The following is a 16285-nucleotide window of genomic DNA, read 5'->3' as shown; positions in this document are numbered from 1 at the left end:
AAAATTGTAATCAAAGTTACCTTACATTCATTCATACACTTATTTACTCATTCTTTCTCTTTTCTCTCTCTACTTAGTCTTTACTGTATTTTTTACTATTAATGTTTTTCGATGAGCCATTTACTCACTTGTTCGTTAGCTTTTAAATCCCACAAGATCCTAGACATTGATGTGTCAACGATATAAAATTAGTTTGACAGAAAATGTTTTCTCCATGAATCTAAAGGCTAATTGGAATCATGAAAACAAAGATACAAAGCCAGTTTTGATGATTGTGTGTTTTTAATGTTTGATAATGTTGATTTTACCTGACAAAATCAAAAACCATGAAATAATAACAGTAGTTTGCCCCATGTTCTCAAAACTTCTATTATTATATCATTATTATAAGTATTATCAGTGGGTTTTTTTGTCTCTTTCCCTTTTATACTCTGATGAGAAATTATTTTATTCAATATATTTTTTATTTACATTTCAAATGATTTCCCCTTTTCTAGCCCCCCACTTCCCGAAAGTCCCATAAGCCCCCTTCTCTCCCCCTGTCCTCCCACCCACCCCCTTCCCACTTCCCTTAAGAAATTGGTACAAAATGTCAACAACACCCGTTGGAATGGAGCTGACATGAAATGTAAAGAGATACATGAACTTAGGAGAAGTGCAGCGTATACCAGATAGGACGTTCAGGTGGGACATCAGATCAAACACAAGTAGAGGAGCAGAAAGCTATCAGCTGAACAGATTAGAGGCACTGGAGAGGAACTGGAGCAGAATAAAGTCCCTACACGCAGAGGAATAAATTTAGGGAGCATGTGAGATTGTTATCTCCAGGGTCTGCCAGGTCTTTTGGGAATGTTTGGGTGTCTTTATCAAGGATATGCTGCCCTGTGCTAAAACATTCCAAGTTAAATCATGTTGTTGCCTTACTCAGTGTAGTGACTGAGACCTTTATCTGCAGTAGGTGATACTTGAGATGTTTGGTAAATTACATGGTTATAAGCAAGTTTAGCATCCATATGGTCTAAGGCTTGAAAATTTATGGCTGGCTCTGTTGGTCATTGAGAGTTATAACCATTCATGGAATAAGATCGGTGGTGAAAGTAAAGTCAGTTAATAGGATTTCAGGAGAGATGTGTTTAGCTTCTTTCACAACTATGTGTTAAGTAACATGCTTACTGCTTGAAAGTAGATGATTGATGTACAAATGCCTACAATAAAATCATGTTTTATTTTTCCTTGTTCTAAGAATTAGCATCCTGGGATAGTTAGAAAGCTGTCAAATTATGTACTTCCATAGGGTAAATGATCAGATTTCCCTCTTAGATCTTTCTAGAATTTGTATTTTCAGGACATAAAGTCTACACTTGAGCTCTATAGATCCCAGAGGTAACTGGAGACAAATTATATAAGGGATATGGAAAGCTATATTGCCTTATATTAGAGACTATTCAGGAAACCTTAGCGTAAACCTAGACATTGCACAAGGAAATATTTTATTCCATATCTATTTGAAATTTAAAGAAATCTTCATAATATTATCCTAAAAATCAAGTTAATGAAAAAAACCTCTTGTCTGCTTTCTACAAATAAAAAGCCTAGCAAATTATTATGTTGTATATGTTTGATAATATTCCCCTCTGCCCCAACTCTTTAAAAGATCTACCAAACTTCCCATCCCACTCAAGTCTCTCTCTGTCTCTCTGTCTCTCTGTCTCTTTGTCTCTGTCTGTTTCTGTCTTTCTGTCTCTGTCTCTGTCTCTCTTTCTCTCACATCAAGAGCAATTTATAGTTTCAAATATTCTAGCATGAGCGGTCTACACTAGAGTGTGGTTGACTTATCAATGACCACACACTTTATTTTAATAATTTGTTTTAATTTGGTGTCAGATTTCCTAGAACTAGAGTTACAGATATTTGTTGGTTCAGGAGATTGAACCCAGGTCCTCTGGAAGAGAAGCAAGTGGCCTTAAGCATTAAGCTTTCTCTCCAGCCTCTAAATGCACACTTAAAGAAAACTGTCTCTCCCTTTCCTAGATCCTTAAATTGTGAGTATATCCTTAACTGGAAGTTGCAGGGAGGGTGGTAGAGGCTCTGTGCTCAACTCTCTTCTCCATGTTGCAGTTTGACCTGGTTTGTGTTTGCACAGGTTTTGTATACACTGTCTCAATAGCTGTGAGTTCAGATGTGCAGTTGTTCTGCTACGTCTAAAAGTCATTATTTCCTTGGAATCATCCACTGCTTCTTGATCTTAAACTTTGTATTATCTGACTACTGCAATGACACCTGAATCTTGTGATAGAGGGCATATTAGTTTTTATTACACTTAGGGTTGAATATTCTGTAACTCATTATTTATACCTACACCAGTTGTGGGTACCAAAGTGAGTATAAGCTTGGTTTTCAATAAGGACTTAAAGTCAAATTCCAAAGCATAACCATGAAAAAAAGCAAAAATTCATAATACTTATGGGTGAATGGAACCTCATTGTCCAAGCAGTTCTAAAAGAAATAACCAATTCCAGACACAGACTATAGAGCTGTTAGACCCTGGTATCTAGTAGGGGTATTGTTGCCCTGTTATAGAATAATTTTCTTTCCACTTATTTTTTGTATGTGTGTATATATTTTTGAAAATGTCTATATGACAATTTTAAAGGTCTTTAAAGTGTGTTATAAAATAGTGATGTCAATGGGGAGTAATCCATAGTACTAATATCAACTTTTTGGAGCCACATTTCAGTTCTATGTTATTCCATAATTCAATTTCCTCTCTTGAGTGTATTCTAGCTAGCTCTCACAAGCACATTGGTGTTATGGACTGGGACACATGTTCTCTGGATTTGTTCTTTGAAGATCTAACTCTAATTGGGACTGTATTTGGAGACAGACCCAAATGGTAGCAATTACAATAAAATGAATTTCACTAATAAAAAGAGAAAGGAACCCCAAGAGTGTGGCTACACAGAGAAGGTGCAGTAGGTGCAGTAAGTAATACGACAATATAGGAAGTGAGGACTGATCGGAAACTGACCGTGAAGGTACATTGACCTTGGCTTTGGGCCTCAAGACAGTTCTGTTGCTTCTTATGCTACCTGGAAGCACTTTGGTGCAAATTCATGAAATTGATGAGTGGTAGGCAGAGTTACCATGATTGACTTCACCATTGAGTGATAAAGGTATTTCTGCTAGATTCTTGATCATCACAATAAGAAGGTCAATATTTAATTATATCCACTTCTGACTCTGGGATGATTCCTATTGGCTAAATTCATCGCTCTCCTTTCTTTGTTTTCTAATAGGCACTGTTAAGATGTATTCTTTGTTCCTTTTCTCTTCATTTTGGGATTCAATCTATCTTCCTCCACTGAATTCATCATTTCCTTCTTTTTTATACATTATGCAAGGCAATCAACACATTTTACTTTCTTCTCAGTGGTTTGAGATACTTAGTACTTCTACGTAGCAAATTTGCAGATATATTCTGTACCATTTTCACAGTTACATTTTCAAAGAAGCATCCCCTTAGTTTCTCTAGCTGTAGGGCAGACTAGGGCTGAGGATGAGGGTGGTAGTTATGTTGTTCCTACTTAACTGTATTTTCCTCCAGCTAGGGATTCACAGAAATATCACTTATAAATTGGAATGAACAATGCAAAAGAGTCTTTTAGGAAAATTGATGACAGGCAAAAGAGTTGTTTTCCTCTAGTAGGTAGAATGCTTGATTAATAGAGAAATTTTACCTCTTGACCTCAATGGATAACTGAACGTCTACACTTATTAAAATAGATGTAGTATCTTCTATAATATGTGATTCAATTTTCCCTACTCACTTTTCAATTGTGTATATCTGTTATAAGTACGTTAGTTTTAAGTAAGCTATTTCTAAAAACCCAAGGAGGTATATTTTTCACATTTCTTTTTATTTGCTGAGGTATAAAAGGAAACCTCTGTCTCAGTCACCATGATTATTAAGTCATTTCTCCACAGGTTTCCAGGGACCGTCTGCTAACTAATTTCCATTTTCAGTGGATGATGACTGTGTTCATTCAACTAGAGTGATGGAGTTTCTTTTCAATGGTTTTAAAATAGGGTCTTTTTATAGAAGATTTTTGCATACCACTGTTGAAGGTGCAGTATGCCATTTGTTTTTGTTAAAAGTTTCATTCAGGTCATAAATGACTGACGATGCATACATGGCAAGTTCTGCCCTAATTCCTGGGTGTTTAATGCTGCAGGCATTTAGCTTTCTAGTATCATATAGAATGGAAAAGAAGAATATTTATCATTAGTTAGGACTGTTTCTTCTTGCCCAGTACAGTATCTAAGGTACCTTGGAATATTATTCCCATTTTCCATCTGAATAAACAGAACCTGAGGTAAGCTAGGTTAACCTGGTAATAAAGTTATACCAAAAGGAATAGTATGTCAACTTGCATTATTAAAAAAAGGGAACTCAGGTTTCAATTCTGTATCTATCTGACACATGGTGATCCCAAACCAAGGATGGTCATTGGCTACCTTGGAGACCCTAGTACCTTTTCATGGGGATCAATTGTTGATTCTTTCTATGATCTTCTGTAGAGTTTAGTATATTAGACAAGTGCATTCCACTTTAAAATGTGTCTTTCTTGTTTTGCTTATGACTGGGGTAAAGTGTCGTTGTCTTGTCATTTTAAAAAGTTTGATTTCCTAAGAAATTGTGAGGACTTTGATAGCAGAAAGAAGGATAAATCACTAAAATTTTCCTTCTTGGGATGGGGGATTTCAATAATGATTGCTGAATCATATTGGACACTTAATATGCCCAACATACTTTACACTATTTCCATGTGAATTGGTGGACTCCTGTCTTTACAAATGGGAAAGGTAAACCCCAGAGACACTAGTTGTAGTGCACAAGTTCACATATAGACCAATGTTAAATCCAACTTAGCGAATCAAGCTCCACAGCATTGTGCTCTGCTCAATATAAAACATTAATATTGGCTGTATAGAGCCACACAGGGAAAAGAACTAAGTACTATTTCCTTATGGAACTCCATGTTTCTCAATCACATGTTGGCTATGTTCCAGAATAAACAAAAAAGAAAATAAATGTAGCTTTGGAAGGAATCTGAAAATAGGGTATATTCATTTCCTATTCCTAAGGAAATGCAAGATAGAACAAGTTTCTGGGGTAGAAACTGCTTTATAGTTGATTTAAGGGTTTATTCCTGAGTTGAGAAGGGGCATTTAAGGTTAAATTCTCCTGTATAGAACAAAAACCTATAAAACATAGATATACACATAAATAAACATTCACATTTACAAGTACTCCAGTTATTCACACTCTAGGTCCAACAGGTGGCAAGCTAATTACCACCTTCCCATACATTCCCATCTCAACAGCTTTCAGGGAGAAGATGTAACAACAAAAGGTGGCAAATAAGACCATTTCCAGCGTATTTTCCAATGAATTATGTTTAGAGTTCATTGTCCAGCACTCAGCCACATGGCCACATTTTCTTGCAAATGTACAGAAAGATGAGGTTTCTATTAGACATATGCATACCCCCATACATTGTTTACTTATATGAAGGCAAAATGAATATTATGTAGTAACTGGCCATCTCTGTCTGTACTTCTACACAGAAACAGTGGATCAGACTAATCAAGAACTCTAGTGCAACCAAAAGCTACAGAAGAGAACTAATTCATGGATTTTAAAAACCACCGTGCCCCAGTGATATCAGAGGAATCCTTGAATTCCAGGGAGCCTAAAATTAGTTTTAAAATAGTAATACTCAGATGACCCTGGAACAAAGAGAGTGACATGGCACTAACTTTATACACTATGAAAATAAATACAAATGTTTTCTAGAGTAGGAGACCATGTAAGGCCCATCCAGATCCTTACATATCTAAGTGTTTGAGGATTAGGGAAAAGTAGAGGAGGCGACTGAGCTGAACTCCAGCATGTCATACCACAATACACTTGGACGTAGAAATCCACTCAAAGACAAGGCAAACAGTTTTCCACATCTAAAAATAAAGAAATAGGTTTCATAACAGGTCTGTGTGTAAATAGAAAGAATTGCAAACAATAGATTATTATATACAAATCCTGAAGCGAAATGTTTCTACATGTAGCCTAACATATATTGTTCAGGTACCCTTTGATACCATGTGATTTTATCACAGTGTCTGGAGACACTGGTGATTCTCAGACTATAAATGAACATCTTCACTCTGATTTTGAAACTTTTTTTTAAATACAACTACAGTAATTTTCTAGTAATAGTGTAACCAAATACCGTAGACTATATGTCATGGAACACAGAAACATATTTCTTTACAACTTGAGAAATTTATTGTGATACTCTTCTCCAATTATGGGTAGACACCATTTCCCTATATGTTTCCATGATGATTTCTGTTGACTTTTGGACTCTCATCTCTTCTTTTAATGACATCAGCCATTTTGGATTAGGACCCACTCTAATGACCTCACTTCATTATGGTAACCCAATCACAAAAGAACACACATGGTATGAACTCACTAATTAGTGGATGTTAGCCCAAAAGCTCAAAATAAAAAAAGTTACAATTTACCCAGCACAGGAAGCTCAAGAAGAAGGAGGACTTAAGTGAGGGTGCTTTAGTTTCTCTGAGAAAGGAACAAAATACTCACAGGAACAACAAGGGAGACAATGTGTAGAGTAGAGACTGAAGTAAAGGCCATGCAGAGACTGGCCTAGGGATTCATCCTATAAACAGTCACCAAACCCTGACACTACTAGGGTGTTACTTCTGAGGTTACTAGGAGAAATACTCACACAGCAAACTCCTTGATCCTCTGTTTCTTATAGTCTTTCTGCTCCCTCTTTTACAGGGTTCCCAGACTTTTGGTGTTTGAATGTCTAGTAGTTGAACCCATTAGAACTGGGCTCCAGAACTCTATTTTTTTATGGGTTGCTCTTTTCTTCCATGTTCTTCCTCTTTTGTAAAGTGAGTTCATACCATGTGTGTTCTTTTGTGATTGGGTTACCTCGCTCAGGATGGCACTTTCTAGTTCCATCCATTTGCCTAAGAATTTTCTCATATCGCTGATGGAGGACTTCAAGAAGGACATAAATAACTCCCTTAAAGAAATACAGGAGAACATGGGTCAACAGGTAGAAGCACAACAATCACTTAAAGAAATACAAGGGAACATGGATCAAAAGGTAGAAGCCCTTAAGGAGGAAACAAAAAAATCTCTTAAGGAAATACAGGAGAACATGGGTCAACAGGTAGAAGTCCTTAAAGAGGCAATACAAAAATTGCATAGGGATTTATGGGTGAACATGGGTCAACATGCAGAAGCCCTTAAAGAGGAATCAGAAAAATCCCTAAAAGAAACACAGGAGAACATGGGTCAACAGGTAGAAGCCCTTAAAGAGGAAACACAAAAATTCCTTAAAGAATTTCGGGAAAAAACAAACAAACAAACAAACAAACAAACAAGTGAAGGAACTGAACAAAACTATCCAGGATCTAAAACTGGAAATAGAAACAACAAAGAAATCACAAAGTGAGACATCTCTGAAGACAGAAAACCTTGCAAAGCTTTCGTTAACTCTGTTTTCTGAGTTTAAAAGTGTGGCACCACACAATCTATTCCATGGACTCTCTTAAATAGAAAGAGAAATTTTTCTTCTATAGAAAAACTATAGAAAGAAATAGAAAAGAAATTTATTCTTCTATAGAGGTAGAACAGTATCCAAATATGTAAAGTATAGATGAGAGCTGTGCTTTAAACATAAGTTTTTGATAAGTTTTTGAAATATTTGATAAATATATGTGATATGAATGGATAGGAGAACAAAATATTACTGTTGATTTCCCCTGTAATTGACTCTAGTTTATGATAGCAGCTGTACAGCCCTAGATACTCAGGTAACATCTCTGCAAAAGGGAATGGTGATTATTTACAAGGCTCTATTAAGTAATATGCCATAGCACAGAAATGAATTATTAAACTATGATCACATAACAGAGTACTTCTTGTTAGAAATTGCATTGATATTACTTGCCAATATTCATCATTTCATTTTACTCATGATCGGGTCTATCAGTATGTCAGAATCTTGTGCATAGCTCTGTTTTCCAGAAATAACATTCTTTTTGCTAGAGTTCAAAGAGACTGTAGTACTATTCCTTCATAATGTGTCATATTTACATACCTTTGTATGAGGATTTCCTCTTGGACCCATTAATAGTTCTCAATCTTTCTAATGCTAGGACCCCTTAAAACAGTTTCTCATGTTGCAGTGACCACAACCATAAAATTATTTTCATTGCTACTTCATAACTCTAATTTTCTACTGTTATGAATCATAATGTAAGTATCTGTGTTTTATGATGGCACTAGATGGCCCCTTGTGATAGGGTCATTCAAGCCCTGGAAAATGTTTTAACTTGTAGGTTGAGACTCTCTAATTTAGAGGAATTGAGGAAGGGCTGTATTACTTTTGTCTTATGAATAATGTAAGTGTTTTTGATTTGTTCAAAATGTCAAAATGTTGCTAGTGTGGGCAATAAGAAATAGTCCATACACAGAAGCTATAGTTTAACTCATTCTCTTTACTCTGTTTCAGTTGAATTGAGATCATGTAAATATCCTTACATGTAAAAAAATTAATTCAAAACCTCAGTGACTAAATAAAGTTCATTTTGTTTAGCTAATATTTACTCAAATGAAGTAATAAAGGGATTATGGGATTTTTTTCTTTAGTCTTTCCTTGCACCAAAGCAACAGAGACTTTCCTCTGACATATACCTTTAAGGGGACTTGTTACTAATAGTAAATTGCATGCACTACACCTTAATACTGGAATTTGTTCCAAGAGGTAAACTTGGCCATTTCTTGTAACATCTAGATGAAAGCAAGTCACAAAACTCTTACTTTTACCAAAAAGGGGAGAGGTGGAGATACCAGTGAGCTATAACAAACCTAACACTTATAAATTAGACCAATACTTTGCATGTGATGAGAACTTACCTTATAAATAAATTTTAAAAAGAAATTTCCCCAAAAAGATGCTGATACAGATACACAGATATATCTATGTACTCCTAAGTTTCATGTTCTAATGCCTGTTTAGTATTTTGTGGGTATGTAAATCATGCAGAAGGTCAAGCAGGAAATGTGGGTAGGCGTGGTTGGAGTAGAGAGAAAAGATTCTGAAGGAGCATGGATGGTCTTCTTACTAGTACATTAGGAGAGAGTGACTGGAACAAAGAAGTCAAGGTAAGAAGCATGGTCAATGATGCTGATGAGGTAAAGGGGAGGGAGGGCACATGATGCCATCAGATGCGACTAGGTCACATAGGAAGCCACCCTCTCCTGTAAATAAAGGAGCATGTAATTGATTTTGTATTTTAAAAATTACCCTAGGAATGTAGGAATGGCAGTAGCAGTGAAAGACCACTAGATCCTCACTATTAATGTTAAAAGAGAGGGTACATAGTAATATCAGATGGGGTTAAAGGATGATTAAGAATTTCTGATAATACAGGTTCAACAACATTTGTGAACGGATTGCCTTTCATGTATGGACTTGAGTTGAACTTTGATAAGAAAGACATTGTACAGACCATTTGTATTGAATTAAATGGGTCCCTAATTTTTACTTATTTTTTAATTTATTTACCCATTAGTCACCATTTTTCCCAACTCATTGCTCAAACTTCAAGAGGGCACAAAACAAAACACCAAGAAAAATCAGTTTTGCTTACCATAAAGTTAATTTGTAAGTGTAGGTAAGACAATATAAAACCATGATGTCCCTGGGAATCTTACACTTTTTGTCGGTGTCTTTCAAACCTGAGTGGCATACTCTGCATTCCAGTTTTATACTGCTATGGATACTAGGAAAATCACTTCTCAATTAACTTTTGGTAACTTACAATATAGCATGGATTGTTGATAAATATTAGAAATATACACTCCAACAATTCAGAGTTAGCAAGTGGGACCTATGTTACCAGAGTAAAACCTGAGTATGTAAGAGTTTTAAAAGTAATCAGCACTACATTTGTGAAGTGTTCAGACTAGCTTAACAAAAATGGGTTTATATCAATATCTGGCAAACTAGTAAACATTTCATCTACATTTGTTTGGAAATTATTCTTTTTGGACCATAGCACCATACCTTCTTTTAAGTATGGCTTAATTGAATAGATTTTTTTGTAACTACAAGGAAAGTGCTGGCAAACTGCAATGAAGACTTGTTAATCTATAAGCCAACAATATTCAGTATTTAATTTTTTGAGGGAAGAAACCCAATATCCAGATTGTGCAATAGCTAAAAATCGATAATAAGAATATTCATAACTTTTGTCTATAATATTCACAAAAACAATTCTTCCTAGTTCTATCTGAAAGTGCACCTTCTCTAGGGTGGTCATTGAAAACAATATCCTTAGATGATTGAAATATGAAACTCATTTAATTAACATATCACAGAATACTTGCCTGTAAGACATAATCAGGCCAGTTGGATTACTTTTATACATGAAACAAGGGGATCATTTTCAAACACAATGTGACGGGTCAATTCTCATTTGAAATAGTGAGGGATATAGCATCACAGAGAACCTCTCCAAACCCAAGGGTTGACTTATTAACTTCGGCAACTTGTGAGCTCATGCTTACCCTATCATGACAGTTAAGTTACTGAAACAGAAGTTGAATCAAATTGACAGATACCAAAAACTTTTACTAAAGTGGTCTGAGTACATTTTTTATTCATTGCATTGAGCATAGAGTACTATATTAAAACATTTAATAAAGGTCAAGAAACATTCCTCACACTAAGAAACAGTAAAATGACCAGCAGCCTTTAACTAGAATTCAAGATGAATGATGCCCTCGGAAATGGTTGGACCACAAGGATGATTTGGAAAAGCCCTATCCTCTCCACAGTAAAATAGCATTTGTTAGACTTGTACCCAAATATAGAGCATTTAAGCAAGTTTCAAAATGTATCGTCATTGTTTTTATATTTATAAGAATGGGACTGTATTATGTCTACTACAGAAATTTTATACTCATCATTATTCAGTTATTAAAATTTGAAATACACTTGAGATCTTAATCCTCTTTTGCCTACAACCACACTTCTTGATTTCACATCTTTATCATGAATTGTTAGATTAAAGAAAAATCTCAAAGGGAAAGAAGAACAAGCACTCTGTTTTTCAAGAGAACACAACATAAAAATAGAATAAATTCAAAGATATTTTAAAAATGGCACAATGAGCCACATAATGTGCACACATGTTTAAGTGGCCACATCCATCTCCTAAAGCTGAGAGCTCTCTTCTAATTCTGAATTGAAGACTGCTTAAGGGGGTCAGCAAGACCTTGACAGGGTGTTTGAATGAGGTTTGAAAACAGAGAATTCCTGATGTGTAAGCTATTTTATATTAACTTGGTTTATGATAGTATGGATTGATTGGATCTCAACCAGACTCCTGTATCTATCTGTTATATACTGCAGCTTCCCTTCAGCAATAGCAGATATGAGTAGCTGGAACTGAGGTGGTGTGCTGTACAAACCTAAAATACAACATGATCTGGCTGTGTTAGAATGAACTTACTGACCTTGCTTGAGGAGAATGAAATTTAGTAACATAAGGCAGAAATAGCAAGAACATTTCAATAGTAAAATAATTTGGACTTCAAATTTTACATATTGTATTCTTTCTGAAGCAAAAGTTTCATAGATTAAAATTATACATTAAATAATCATCGCGTGAATGCTTGGGCCTTGGTTTCCTTCCTGGGGATGACAATGGTGTCATCAACAAATGACATCTTGATAGGATTAGATAGCAAAAGCCCTTTTCCCATGAAGCAGAAAGGGTTACAGCGTACTGCCTTGGGCTGGCCTGGCCACTGTCACTGAGCTGACAATCATATACTGTCATTGAGAAATCAGCATCTCCTCATGTAAGCATTTATTACTGTTATTATTATTATATATTTATATATTTATTTATTTGTTTATTCACTGTCCCAGATTTTTAGCACTTTCTGATGAATGGGAGACAAAATTATTTTCTCTAATCTATCTTTAGGAATGTTCTTCTCAGTTTTCTGTCTAGCCTAAGTGTGAACTGGCAGTTTAATCCATGAAGTTCCCATTGTAAAGGTGAGAAGGAGAACAAACATTTGGAATAGCTCTATGTTCTACACTACGCTAGGACTCCTCGAAAATAGAAAATCACACTTCATACATCCTATTTCTTTTTCTAATTTAGAGAGATAAAGCTTTAGAAGACTGCATTATCCACAAAACTATTCTAAGTACTCCTGTACTGTCCAGCTGTGAATGCGGGCTTATCTCATGAATAATGCACCAACTACCAAGCTGCAGAATTTAAAGTAATCTTAAGAATTGTGGGTGCAGATGAACACATTTCCCTCTAAAGGTAGTAGTAAAATGATGCTTATGAGAATATGCTGGGGGATATTTACATTCTGTTATTGGAATCCTCCAACCCCATTCAGGACCTGAAACATGCTTTCTGTTTCCAAGTTCTTTCCCTTTACTGAGTTTATTCTTTAATCTAATCTGGAAGAAAGGGGAAGTAGATGTTCCCTGTCTTTTAAATGAGAAGACATTGACTCAGCATATAAAGATATTTTCAAGATAGACGTGACAATAATTGTTAATAATGAAGGCTTTGGCAATGGACCTTGGGATCATGCGAAGGCAAATGCTACAAAATCTAAAACTCTTCTGCAAATAGTTAATGTGAACCTTTTATATGTATGTGTGTGAATTTATACATGCATAGATTTCTCTTTCCATTGAAAGGAAGTTATAGAAATCACATTTGGTTGCTCTTATGCTAATGGTTATTGCTCTGTGTCCTTCAGGAGTGAATTTCACGGGTCGTGCTCCTTTCTGCAGTCACAGCAGATGTAGGACTCAATGGTTATATCAATAAGAGTGCTACATGTTCCTCAGTTCATGGAAACTTCAAGTCTAGAAAATGGAGGAGTCTGGTTAATATCTCTAGAGACCCACAGGGAGTGTCACGCTCCATAAAGTTACTTATGCATTTATATACAGTGCGTGATCATCTCCTGGCAAGAGGACATAAGTTAAGCACCTTCTATATGCAGCAGGGAAAACCCCTTCGGCAAAGAAGTCTATCCATTGGCATGCAAACATTACACTAGCTTTAGTTTTACTATGTCAAAAGGAACATTCACCACGCTTAATGAGAGTCATTGGATTAATGTAAGCTGTTTGCAGCAGGGGAAGGAATGTTCAGATGCTTGGGAAAACAAGGCACCTGGAGGGTACAGGGAAGGTCATTTACTCACACTGAAAAATCAATTCATTTCATGGTTGCCTATTCAGTCCCTATATCCATCTGGTGTGTGTGTGTGTGTGTGTGTGTGTGTGTGTGTGTGTGTGTGTGTGTGTATGTGTGTGGTGTGTATGTGTGGTGTGTGTGTGGTGTGTGTACCTGTGTATATGTGTATGTTTGTATGTGAGTGTGTGTGTGTGCCTGTGTGTATGTGTGTATGTGAGTGTGTGTGTGTGTGTGTGTGTGTGTGTGAATATGTGTGTGTGTGTAATATATTTTAGGTATGACTTTTGACACATATGTTTGATTTATAAAGTTAGTACAACAAAATCATCTGGTTACTTCTGGTCAGACAATCTTTGAATTCTTTGCTCCCCTTAAGATGAAAGGCCTGAAAAACAAAGGTATGTCCAGCTATATCTTGGAACCCCCACTATATGTCTTAATGCTATTGCCCTTTGCACAAACTTTTATATGATTTTTGGATAGCTCTCAACTGGCAACTAAAATGACATCAAGTCTGTGCTTAGCATATGGTCTTTTAAGTGACTTGAGAAATGTGGAAGGTTGTCTTATCTCAATAAAAGAATGTTCTCCAAAGTAACCATAAATGTGAATGTATAGAGTCAAACTCCAGTATTGATTTTGAAATATATTTATGTTCAGCAAGCCTTTTTTTTCAGTTGACCGTGATGTCTGTAGCTCCACTCTCAATATCACAATTTTAGGTTAAAATGTTTTGTGATAAAATGCTCCTAAGAGAATGTATCTTAAAATGTGTTGTGATGATATTAAGACTGTGTTTTCTTCAGCGTAGTGTATTTTTTAAATAATATTTGAGTCCAGTCTTTAAAATTTTCATACATTTATAGAATGATTTTTATCATATTTATGTACCACTTATTCCCTGCGACTTCCTTTAGAGCCCTACCCCACTTCTCGCTTATCTTCCCATCCTGTTTTGTTATTGATATTAATAACTGATATTAATAACTCCTTGAGTTCAATTAGTATGGCCATATGTGAGTAATTTTGAGGTCATCCACTGAGGCATGGGCAATGTGCCAGGCTTCATATCCCAGCAGGAGGGTGACTTTCCATTCTGCATCAGGCACCAGTCTCCAATAGTTCTTCCAAGAGACTGGCTTGATCTTGTGTAAGTAACCATAGCTGATATAAGTTGAGGGCAGTAGCCATGTTATGTTCTAAAACCTATATATACTTCACAGTCTTCCTCCTAACCCACAAGCTCCTATACTCTTTCTGTACCCTCATCTAATGTTTCCTGAGCCTTGGTTGAGGGCACATGGATAGAGATGACCCATCTGCAACTGACTTCCAGTTACCTATACTTGGAACTTCAAACAGATATGAGAATACCATTACCCACTGCAAAAACTGTTTCTGGCCAATGATGAAAGAAGCATAGATCTTTTGGTATAAACGTTTAAGTATTTAGAAGAGAGTGTGTTAGTATTACAATTTAGCACAACAGCAACAGTAGGTTATCTCCTAGGACCTTAGTTATCTTCACTAATGGGCTTTTGAATAAGCATATGGTATGAAGCATAAACTTAACTCACAGGCCTTTTATCCAGACAGAAATCAGTTCATTATCCACAAATCTATTGTAACAGTTGCCATATCTTGTCACAGGTTTAGACTGTAAAATGGATGACTCAAAGACTGGTCAGTCCATTGCTGTCTTTTTCTGTCTACCAGCTTAAATAATACCTTCTGGCACCATATAAGCTAGCCATCAGGGAGAGAATTTGGTAGTCAGTTCAAGGTAGACATCTCTAGGTCCTCTATTCAAAGTCAGTGCTGTATTTAACAAAGTGTTTTGACATCTAGTTTGGTGGACAGCCAAGAGAAATCCCAATAGGCTGTATTGGTGTGGATGCTTCTAAGGACTCTCTGACCAGTAACTTATAGGGGGATATCTTGGGCCTAGAACTAAGATTTTTAAATAATAACACATGATTTCTGAGTACAGCATTGTTTACCAATGTAGGGTACTAAAACACATTACATTTTGTAATTAGCTAAAAATATAATGTATTTTCATAAAGTTTCTTCATATATTCTCATTTTTGGTTAACATCGTCCTATCCTCTCCTCTCCCCATCTCACCATCCCCACTTAAACTTTTGAAGCTAAGTATTTTTTCACTTCTTTTCATGTCACCTGCGTTTTAAAATTCCCTCTAATTCCTTAATTTCTTGGGTTAGCATGTAGGGAAATATATGTAAATTGAAAAGAGAGAAAAAGGAAAAGTTTCGGTGGCAAGATACAAACATGGAGGTGGGTAAAAGATGTGGGACCAAGGGGTTAGTGGAAGGGAAACCCAAATGAAGGATACATGAGAAAGCTATATGACATACCATTTCTTATTGAGACTTATTTCTCAATAGCCTATCTTCTAATAGAAATGCCTGCAGCAGGCGTGTCTAGTAAATAGAAGGTTGGTGTATTTACTTAGTCACTTATCTACGAAAGCATTCCCCTTTTCCTGACCAAACATGACTTACAAGTGTCCATTTGGGAAGCTGAATAGCCATAGGAAATACTAACTTTTAACTGGTAAAGACAATAACATAATATGAATCATGAGGGTGCAACAGATACAGATATGTCTATGTAGTATAAATAATGTGGCCAAAAAATAAAAATAAAAATAAAGAAGGAATCCTATGAGTTCAGAACTTCACCTCATAATTGGCCCACACTACCTTTTCCTCAATTTGATCTTGTCTATTGCCCATACTACTTGGAAAGCCACAGAGACAGTAGGACCATTATGTCTTTGAAATAACTGAGAAGTTGAAGGGGCATTTATTGACTGCCAAGGAGTTTGTGCCAGGGCCATTTGCACAGTAGCTGCTTGCTAGGGTACTTTAAAATCACTTTAAGATTATAGGTTGCCTATCTTTAGTCA

This window comes from Apodemus sylvaticus, chromosome 11, assembly GCF_947179515.1.
Source record: "Apodemus sylvaticus chromosome 11, mApoSyl1.1, whole genome shotgun sequence".
Classification (NCBI taxonomy): Eukaryota; Metazoa; Chordata; class Mammalia; order Rodentia; family Muridae; genus Apodemus; species Apodemus sylvaticus.
Note: the sequence above shows the minus strand (reverse complement) of the source record.